Source organism: Dipteris shenzhenensis, chromosome 33 (assembly GCF_047967505.1).
Source record: "Dipteris shenzhenensis isolate YYH24624 ecotype China chromosome 33, Dip_SZ_1.0, whole genome shotgun sequence".
Lineage (NCBI taxonomy): Eukaryota > Viridiplantae > Streptophyta > Polypodiopsida > Gleicheniales > Dipteridaceae > Dipteris > Dipteris shenzhenensis.
The window spans coordinates 11783153-11793332 of NC_141628.1; the positions used below are offsets into that span (position 1 = coordinate 11783153).

Consider the following 10180-nt stretch of genomic DNA (forward strand, 5'->3'; position numbering starts at 1 on the left):
TCCACCAGGTTTTTGGTTGCATAAACCATTTCATCCCATAGGTTTGGACGAAAACTAGGTTCCAATATGATGGCTCCCAACGAAGTATGAGGGAAACATTAATTCAATTGGTTTCTTTTCATACAAGATGCACACTAAGCAAGGATCATATCTCAATGGATCAACATTTGCTTGAGTGTAGCCAATCGCGGAACTATTTTCGAGGCCATTTTGGGATCGTGACGCGATGCGCTTATGGGCGAATATTTGAAATTTGCACGGACCCACACTCTCATCAAAAATATTCCCAATGTCATGAAGGCGCACTAGTGTAATAATGAGACACAATCTATTTGTTTTGGACACCGCATAGCTCAACACATGGCATCTCTGCACTGCTTCATACAGCACCAGTCTCTGGCCTAAGCCGCCTGACCACTTATCATCGCGCAGCCTTTTGCTGCAGCTTTGCCACCTGTCAATGGGCACCACACCCATGCAAATCATTAAAATTGAAGGTTGGCTTGGAGAGATCACCACCCTGGTTCTTGGCATAATAATTAGATGCAATCTATCATTCTAAATACCACCACAGCATAGTATTCTGAACACCTGTCATCATGCAGACTTTTGCCGTATCTTTGCCTGCAAGCCATGCAAATCATAGGTTGGCTTGGAGAGACCACCACGCTAGTTTTGGCATAATAATGAGACACAATCTATTATTTTGAGCATCGCCTTAGCACTCTGTCTCTAGCCTGACGACCTGTCATTGCCTAGAATTCAAGGTTGTCTTGGAGAGACCACCACGTTGGTTCTTGGAGTTATAGCTTCGTTACCTATTTTTACATATTACACGAGGAGGTCTATGATGACCAGTGTGCTGGCAAATAGAAGGAGATTTATGACAGCCACCATGCTGTTCTTGGAGTTATATATTTGTGTACCAAGGAAAATGTATTCCATTGTGCAACCAAGCAAAATGCAATTGATGATATGGCCCTCCCCTCTAGGGGCAAGGGTGATATCGACATGCCATTTATGTCCAGTGGCATCCTGGATATTGTATAATGCATGTCAATATGGCCCTTGCCCCTAGGGGGGACCCCTCAAGGGCCATATCATCAATTGCATTTTCTAAAAGTTTAATTGTATTTTTCTAGATGTATCTCCATGCAACCACAATGGTGGGTCACTACAGCTATTTTACCTCTATTATGGTCATAAACTAAGGAAATTATAGTCCTTCTTTCCTGGTATTTTAGTCCTAGTTGCAATAAATATAAATGAGGGTAAAAGTACAATTTATCGAGTGAAAATTGAGCAAAAGAGATTACAATGTACATCTACGTCCAATAAAAGGTTATATAAAATTAACAACTTATACCAAGCAAAAATTGAACAGAGGATCTTACATTTATAAAAGCTCGGCAATTGCTGAGAGCCTTAAAGGCCAAAAGATTACAACTAGTGGCCATAACCATTCAAATATAAAAGTTAACAACAATGCATATTGAGAGCATCAAATTGAACAAAAAGAGATTACATAAATGTAATAAAAACTCAGTAATTGCTGAGAGCCTTGGAGCCTTAGAGACCAAAACATTACATCCAGTGAGCCAAAAGATCGTTGAGAGCCTTAGAGGCCAAAAGATTGCATCCAACCAATTGCTGAGAGCCTCGTCTGAGCAAGAGGGAATTTGTACAACTCAGTTTTCCACCAGTCTAGATTGTTGCATTAAAATGTTTTAGGGAGCCAAAGGAGGATACAATGGAGAGGCCTAAGACCCATGCACATTGCTAGGACTGAGATTACGGCCCCCCCAGTCATCTAAGGTGGTGACATGCAAATGTGTGGGGAATCGACTATGGGAATGAAGGGTCTCCACTAGTGCTAGCATTTCTACTCCAGGTGAGTGCAATGGAATCACCTTATATGAGAAGGTAGATAACATTGGGATCACAGAGCATCGAGGGGGGGTGGTAGTGGGCATGGTGAAGATGAGTGGGTGAGCAATAGATGAGCAGGGGAGTAGATGAGTGACGAGATTTGGAGGAGGGAGCATAGAGAAAAGTAGAGCAGGAGCAGGAAAAGAGCTGGAGGAGGGGTGTGGAGCAAAGTAGTAGAACAACAACGGATGAGAGCAACATAGTAAAATGCCAAATGCCATGGACCTTATATATATTATAAAGTTTGAGCCACCATGATGGTTAGAGCCCGGGGTTCCATCCATATTAATTGCATGCCACTATGGTGAAATATTAGGCGCCACCCTAGACAGGCTAGTAATCATGAAGTAGACGCCATGTGGTGGGTGAGCAAGCCACTTAGGTGGCTGGTAATTAACTGCTAGCCTGGTGGCATCTTAGCCACAACAGACATGGCTATTTAGAGCTACCACCACTGGGCAATAATTCACACAAAGGTAAATCATGAAGCTCTAATCGCTCATTACCATGAAATCTAGTTCTCTCTTGAGCATGCGAGCCCGATGACTGGTAATTTTTATTGCACTCGTAGTGATCATGCATGCTTAAGCCTGGTGGTGGGTGAGCAGTGGCTGGTAATTTTAACTACTAGCTCGGTGGAATCATAGCCACAATAGATGTAATTTGTAATCACTCATTACCATGCACTCTAGTACTCTACTAAGCATGCGAGCCTACTGACTGGCAATTTTTATTGCACTCGTAGTGATCATGCATGCTTAAGGCCGGTGGTGAGTGAGCGGTGGCTGGTAATTTTAACTGCCATGCCGATGGAATCGTAGCCACGATAGACGTGGCTGATGATAACCACCCACCACTGGGCAGTAATTCCCAAAAAAGTAAATCATGAAGCCTAATCACCTCTAATCCCTCATTACTATGCACTCTATTACTCTCCAGAGCATGCAAGCCCAGTGACTTGTAATTTACCGTACTCATAAATTTGCAAGGACTTATATGCTTACACAAGAACATATGTTTACACGACAAGAACATATGTTTACACAAGAAACTAATGAAAAATGTGTGCATACATAGCTTGATGAGATTTTGATTCCACAAAGAAGTTTTTCTAGCAAATATATTTTAAAAAATTGTTAATATGGATATGGAGTAATAGGCTTGGAATTAATATTATTTATTGAAAATTGAAGGGCAAATATGGAGGACTCAGATAAAGTATCTTTCATCTCCACCTCTAACAAGTTTCAAGGCTTTTAATATAGCAACATAAATACTCTTTAGGTTTTCTTTAAAGGCAACATACTTAAATAATTCACAAGGATATACACAAGGAACTTCTAGCCATTCACCATATAGGAGAAAAAAGGACTTTTCCTAGTTCCAAATGAGAGGAACTAGGAAAAGTCCTAACTAGAGAAAATGGGCCACTTCCTAGATACTCTTCCTAGGAAAAGAAAGGAGTCTTTTCCACATCCAATTTCCTATATAGAGGTTAAATCCTATATAGGATTTTTTTCCTATATAGCAAATTTTGCCTATATATAGTTAATTTTTTCCTACGTAAGGGTTTTTTTCCTATATAGTTAATTTTCCCCTCTATATCAACTTTAGAATATAGGGAAAGCTTGGAAAAGAAAAGTAAAACAAAGTAGTTTTGTCTTTATAGTAACTTTTCATTTAAATAAAAGTATTTATTTTACTTCAATCTTGAAAAATAATTATTGCAAAGTTCAATCTATAAAATATATAAGTTATATGAGTTTACTTGAAAATCATTGTCAATGAAAGAATAATTGTTTATCAACTTTCCTATATAGAGAGAACTTGGAAAAGTAAAGTAAAACAAAGTAGTTTTTTCTTTATAGTAACTTCTTATTTAAACAAAAGTAGTTTTTTTATTTCAATCTTGAAAAAAATTATTTGAACAAAGTTTAATCTAAAAAATATATAACTTGTATGAGTTTTATTAAAAAATTACTCTCAATGGAAAAATGATTGTTACAAATGTTATAATTATACCAATTCTACATCATCAAGATGCAAAATTGGTGCTCCATGATTTTAAATGGCTATTTTACCTTCCTGCAAAAGCCATTCTACAACGTCCTCTCTCATGGAATGATAATCCTTGTCACTTCCAATGACATTTGAACCTTTTGTCTTACTCTTTAGGCAATTCCAAACAAGTCTTAATTGGCTATACATCTCATCTACAGTTCTAGCTCTGCTGAAATTCATGAGTATCGTTTCTTGATTAACTACACTCGAGCGCCTGCAACAAATGACAAAGTAAAATCATTGCATACCTTGATAGGTTGTTGACTCTTTTGAGTACTTGATTTTTGTTGCTTTGATTTCTTATTCTAGAAAGAAAATAACAACACAAAGTACACTAAGAAATAATTACATCAATTAATAAAATGATTAACCTAGAAAGGCAAGCATTGTAACATGCTTACCTACATACATGATGAATCTTGTGGGGCCATGTCCTTTCTATCCATACCTTGAAGAAGTTGAAACAATGACCCACAAATTGGAAATTGTGTACCATTTTATACACTCTTGTAATAATCATCCTATAAATGAATTACAAAAGGTATAAATTAATGAATGTAAGAATCTCTTTCAACACAACCTTGGAAAGATGAAAACATGCAATGAAAATTCACATTCAAAATCACTCAAAATTTGAACGTGCAAAAACATAATAAAATTTAAAAACTCTTGGATTCAACATGACATAAATTACTAAGTACCTCATTCACAAAAGATCCATCCACGTCGTTCTTGTGATCGATATGGGTAAGTGTCTCATCATCCTATAAAAATTTATGTCCATCCAACTCAAAATAACGAAACTCTAATTCTTTTAAATCATCATGGAAACTCAAATGGATGTGTTAAGAAATTAAATGACTATGAGCTTTATCCTATTAATCTAGAATCAAATATAAGATTATAACTTTCTTTGCCACTTTTTTATTCACACCATAAGACTAGATGGCAATACCTTATCCATGTAAAAAGAGTCCACAACTCTAATGCTGTCATGATCCTCCATGTTGAAGCTCTATACACTAGAACACTTTTGAAGATGATAATCAATCATACAATCCATGTAGTGGAATAAACTGAGCATATTTGATAAGAAATTAATTTCCACAAACATTAAACACCAAACATTATTCATGAAGCATCTCCTTCATGTTGGAAGGCTCGACAACTCTTATGCTGTCATGATCCTACATGTGCATAGATTCACAAAGCATCTCTTTCAAATAGATAAATAGAAATATCATCTTAAATAAGTTTGAGTAAACACAATATCATCTTAAATAATTTTGAGTATATTTATTGATACATGCAATATAGGTACATTAGGAATTAGATAACTCAAAAATCTCTAGTAGCCTAGTGTTAGTCCTAGCCTAAGGTGACAAATCCCAAAAGCCCTCTATAGTAGATTGTGATGACCTATTTCACGATGATGCCTAGCTACAAGGTTACATGATGACCAAATACTTGAAATTGTTCAGCTCAATTTTCAAGTATTTGGTCATCATGTAACCTTGTAGCTAGGCATCGTCGTGAAATAGGTCATCACATTCTACTATAGAGGGCTTTTGGGATTTGTCATCTTGGGCTTGCACCAACACTTGGCTACTAGATATTTTTGAGTTATCTGATTCCTAGCGTACCTTGATTGCATGTATTTCAAGGTTTGACCATACTATCTTTCCTGAAGGTAGAGTGACAATCAAGGATGCAATCCTTTGTCATACCACACATTATCTCATAAAATGATAAAGTGTCAACTACATGTGTTGAATTAAATACTTTGAATAGTGTAAATCTTGGAATTGAGTTGAAAAACCTTGGACAATTTCAAGTATTTGGTCATCATGTAACCTTGTAGCTAGGGATCGTCGTGAAATAGGTCATCACATTCTACTATAGAGGGCTTTTGAGATTTGTCATCTTGGGCTAGCACCAACACTTGGCTACTAGATATTTTTGAGTTATCTAATTCCTAACGTACCTTGATTGCATGTATCAACAAATATACATATTTGTATATTTCAAGCTTTGACCATACTATCTTTCCTTAAGGTAGAGTGACAATCGAGGATGCACTCCTTTGTCATACCACACATTATCTCATAATATTATAAAGTGTCAACTATTTGTGTTGAATTAAATACTTTGAATAGTGTAAATCTTTCATGCAACTCATAACTTTTGGTTCAATAACACACTACCTAACAAACCCTATCTTTCCTTAAGATATAGTGTCAAGTTTTAACCTTCCATGCAATTAATCACAACTCCTAGTTTTGTTACACACTACCTAAGAACCCTATCTTTCCTTAAGATAGAGTGGCCAACTAATCACAACTTCCATATTTGTAGCCCATAATAGGATAGATTGCAAGCTTGAGACTATACATAAGACAATCTAAGCTAGCACACTATCCAAGATATGGTAGAATGCCAGTTTAGGATCACGAACAATCCTAAACTAGAAATAATGGATAGTGCCATCAATATAGTGTGCACGACACAAACATAGGTTAAGCAGCACAAGATCTCAAACCTACAATGCATTATCCAAAATAGGATTGTTGTCAGTTGAGATATTAAAACATTAATCATTAAAAAACACCAAACAATACGTAGCTCAAAAAACAAAGCTACATGGAATGGAATGGTACTAAGATGCTGAAAACAACATACACAAGTCAATACCCAAATTTAAACATTTTTGTATGGTACGAGATTAGAGATTTTACTTGATGAGTGATTGGTTAACAAAGCCAAGGGAGAAATCTAAAAGATAGAAGGGTAGGCTAAGGCTAACAGGTATTTGTAAGAATAATGAGGGGCTCGATTTCTATATATACATTGTCTTCTTCATATGAATAAAAGTTGACTAAGGCTTTACTTTTATGAACAACTTATTTGTATGAAATTATTCTTATGAATAAATTGGGATGATAGTTTGAATTCATTTTAATTTGCAATTTTTTTACGTTCTATTTTTCCTATTTTGACGAGTAAATTAAAGCCACTTAGCTGGCTATACTCATTGAGTCTATATAAATGCCAACACACATAACGTATCTGAGTAAAAAACTTTTACACAACTCATTAACAAACATACCACAACTGAAAAGAAAGCCAAATCTCCACTAGTTCTTAACACAACTTTCCTACATGAAGGAATGTAAATATAAATAGAACATGAAAAATAGATATTATCATAACAATGCATGCACATTGCATCACAATGGATGTACATTGCAATGTGAGAAAGAGGGGAAACCAAATTTTGAATCTAGTGCAAGTGTTTCATGGGGTGTGTTGGAAAACACCTCAAGAAATATAGTTAGAACAAGTTGAAAGGAAAGGTCAGTATATGACGGAGGAGCGAGGCACAAAAAGTGGACAAGAGATGTGAGTGGGATGGCATGTGGACTTGCTTATATGGTAGTGCAGCTAAAATGAGTTCTACGTGGACGCATAAAGAGTGAGGTACATGCCCTTTAACAAAATATTATAGCTAGATGATCAAACTAGCTATCACAAATAAAAAGGTAATAAATGAGTGCATGGTGTGCTAGTTCTAAAGAAGGAATAGACTTAAGGATAGCACAAACATGATTCTAAAATTTAGAAAGAAATATGTACAATCGAAGTAGGTAGTAGTATACCTGTGGAGATGATGTGACTTGAAAGATTATGCCACATGTAAATACTTAGCTATAGTGATGAGTTTTATTGCAATGCATCGAGCATAATGAGCAAGCTAGGAGAACACCAATTTTGTAAGTAGGTCCCCCCTAAAGGGCACACACATGATAAGTAAAGGTTTTGCTCTAGCGTCATCTATGAGTTGGTAGAGTTGCAAGCCAAGGAAGTGGAGAGACACCCGTTTGTTCCTTGATTGTGGTAAATAATGGGGGAATTGTTTTGAAGATGTTTACCGTTTTGTGCATCCCATTGCTAGAATTAGATCCCCCACACACATCTGAGGTGGACCAAATAGAGATCTTTGGCTTAATCCCTTGGATGGCATCTACATTGATAGGGCCCATGTCTTGAAAAACATGGTGAGCCCCTCCTGCTGCCTCGCCAACCCCTTATGAGTTCTACCCTTAACAATATTAGAGGTGGATGATCAAACCATCACAAATAAATTTGTAATAAATGAGTGCATGGTGTAATTGTTATGAATAAAGAATAGACTAAAGAGTGGCACAGACATGATTCTAAATTTTAGAAAGAATATGTATGATCAAAATAGGAAGTAGCAAATTTTTAATTCAACCAACGAAGATGAGGTGACTTGAAAGATTGTTTCATTTATAAATACTAGGTATAGTGATAATGCTTATTGCATTGGACCAAACTTAATAAGTACACACTTCAGTAACGTAGGTCCCCTCTGAAGAGCACACATCTGGCAAGTACAAGTTATGCTCTAGCATCATCTTGATCACTTGGTAGAGTTGCAAGCCAAGGAAGAGGAGAAACTCCTATTTGTTCCTTGATTGTAGTAAATAGTGAGAGGGTTGTTTTGAAGATGTTTAGAATTAGATTTCCCACATGCCTTTGAGGTGGACCAGATAGAGATGTTTGGGTTGAGTCCTTGGATGGCCTCTGCATTGATACAAGCCCATGTCTTGGTAAACACAACGATCGAGGAGGAGGTAGTTGTGGAGGACAGAGGCGTTGCACGCAAATACATCGAGCATTGTACGCGCATAATTAGCTTGGGCCTTAGCCATGGTGAGGAGACCCACGGCCTCTTGCTTACAAGCATAAAGCTTGGCATTTGCCTCCATGGTGGTAGCATAGACAGTAGCCTCAATAGTGCACTTGCAAGAATCGTCGACAAAGCATTGCCACTTATAAAGGGCAGCATCGACAACACATTGACGTTAGTAGAGGGCGATGTTGGCGGACTGCACGCAGGCCTCGTACTAGACAATGGTGGGAGCGAGTGTGGTGGCACAAAGGTACTCGATTTTGGCGGTGGCCAGGTGGAGCTCGAGGTTCTTCTGGAGCTTGGCCTCACAGATGGTATGAACCTTGGAGGCCTCAATCCTACGGAGGTTAGCTTGCTGGGAGCAGAGGTCAGTTTTGGTAGCAAGACCAGCATCAGCTTGGGTGATATCAGCAAGCATAGAATTTTGGTATCTGCTTCAATCTTGTGCTGCCTCGCCAACCCTTCTTGATGCTTCCCATACACCCTCATCTCTGCCTCCACCTTGGCCGCATTCTACCTTGTTAGCCCTTCCCTCTCCTTCGCCCCCACATCCCCTCTGTACTTCGCCTCCGCCACCTCCACCTTGGCTTGATTCACAACCTCCTACTGTGTCTTCTGCCTCAAATATGAGAAGTACTCATGCCCCTTCACATCCACTAACTGCTTCACGTTCGCATTATAGATGCACAACCCGAACTCGTTTAACTCCAGTTGCACTTTCTCGAACACTTCCTTCTTAAACTTGACTAGTTACAAACTAGTAAACAATATAGAGAATCCTCTTACAAAGAGCAAAGTAGGGAATTTCTCTAGATAAGGAATTTTTACTAGTGATTCCTTAAATAGGCTAGCTAGGAAATGTTCCTAGATACAAACTAGTAAACAATATCCTCTTACAAAGAGCAAAATAAAAGCATGATGAAAGTTGAAACATATGAACACTAAGACTCAGAGTAGACACAAGCTCCTATCATCCAAAAAATACAACTTGCTACAAGATAGGCCCTAAAACATAAATCATTCAACTTACAACATTCACAACCATATCAACCTACATAACTCTTACCACCATAAGCAAATCATCTATCACCTGGACAACAACATCCTCAATTAAAAATGGAAAGTTCATTAAACAAGAGGGCAACAAGTTCTCGTATTCCCAATGTGCATTCCTTTGGAAACTTGCTATAGCAACAACCTCCAACCATGAACCCAACCTCACCAACCTTGCCAACACTCAACCCCATCGAGCCCCAAATATCTTGTGAAGAAGAGCCCCTTCCACCTGCATCTACTTAAAACATTACAGCTCTTCCTCACTGACTTTCTGTGCCTCTGAAAGTGAGCTGCATTTTGGCATACATGTCTACCTCTACCAACAAGTCATATGTATTTCTTGGCCCTGGGTTATAGCTCCTATGCTACCACACACTTTCAAAGCGTAAACAAACATGACAGCATCTATTCAAAAGATTT

The 10180-nt window shown here is 37.8% G+C and overlaps 1 pseudogene; it reads right to left on the reverse strand.

Moving 5' to 3' along the window:
* Positions 1-7817: 7817 nt before the first annotated feature.
* LOC147879695 (flotillin-like protein 2 pseudogene) lies at positions 7818-9749 on the reverse strand (annotated as a pseudogene).
* Positions 9750-10180: the final 431 nt, after the last annotated feature.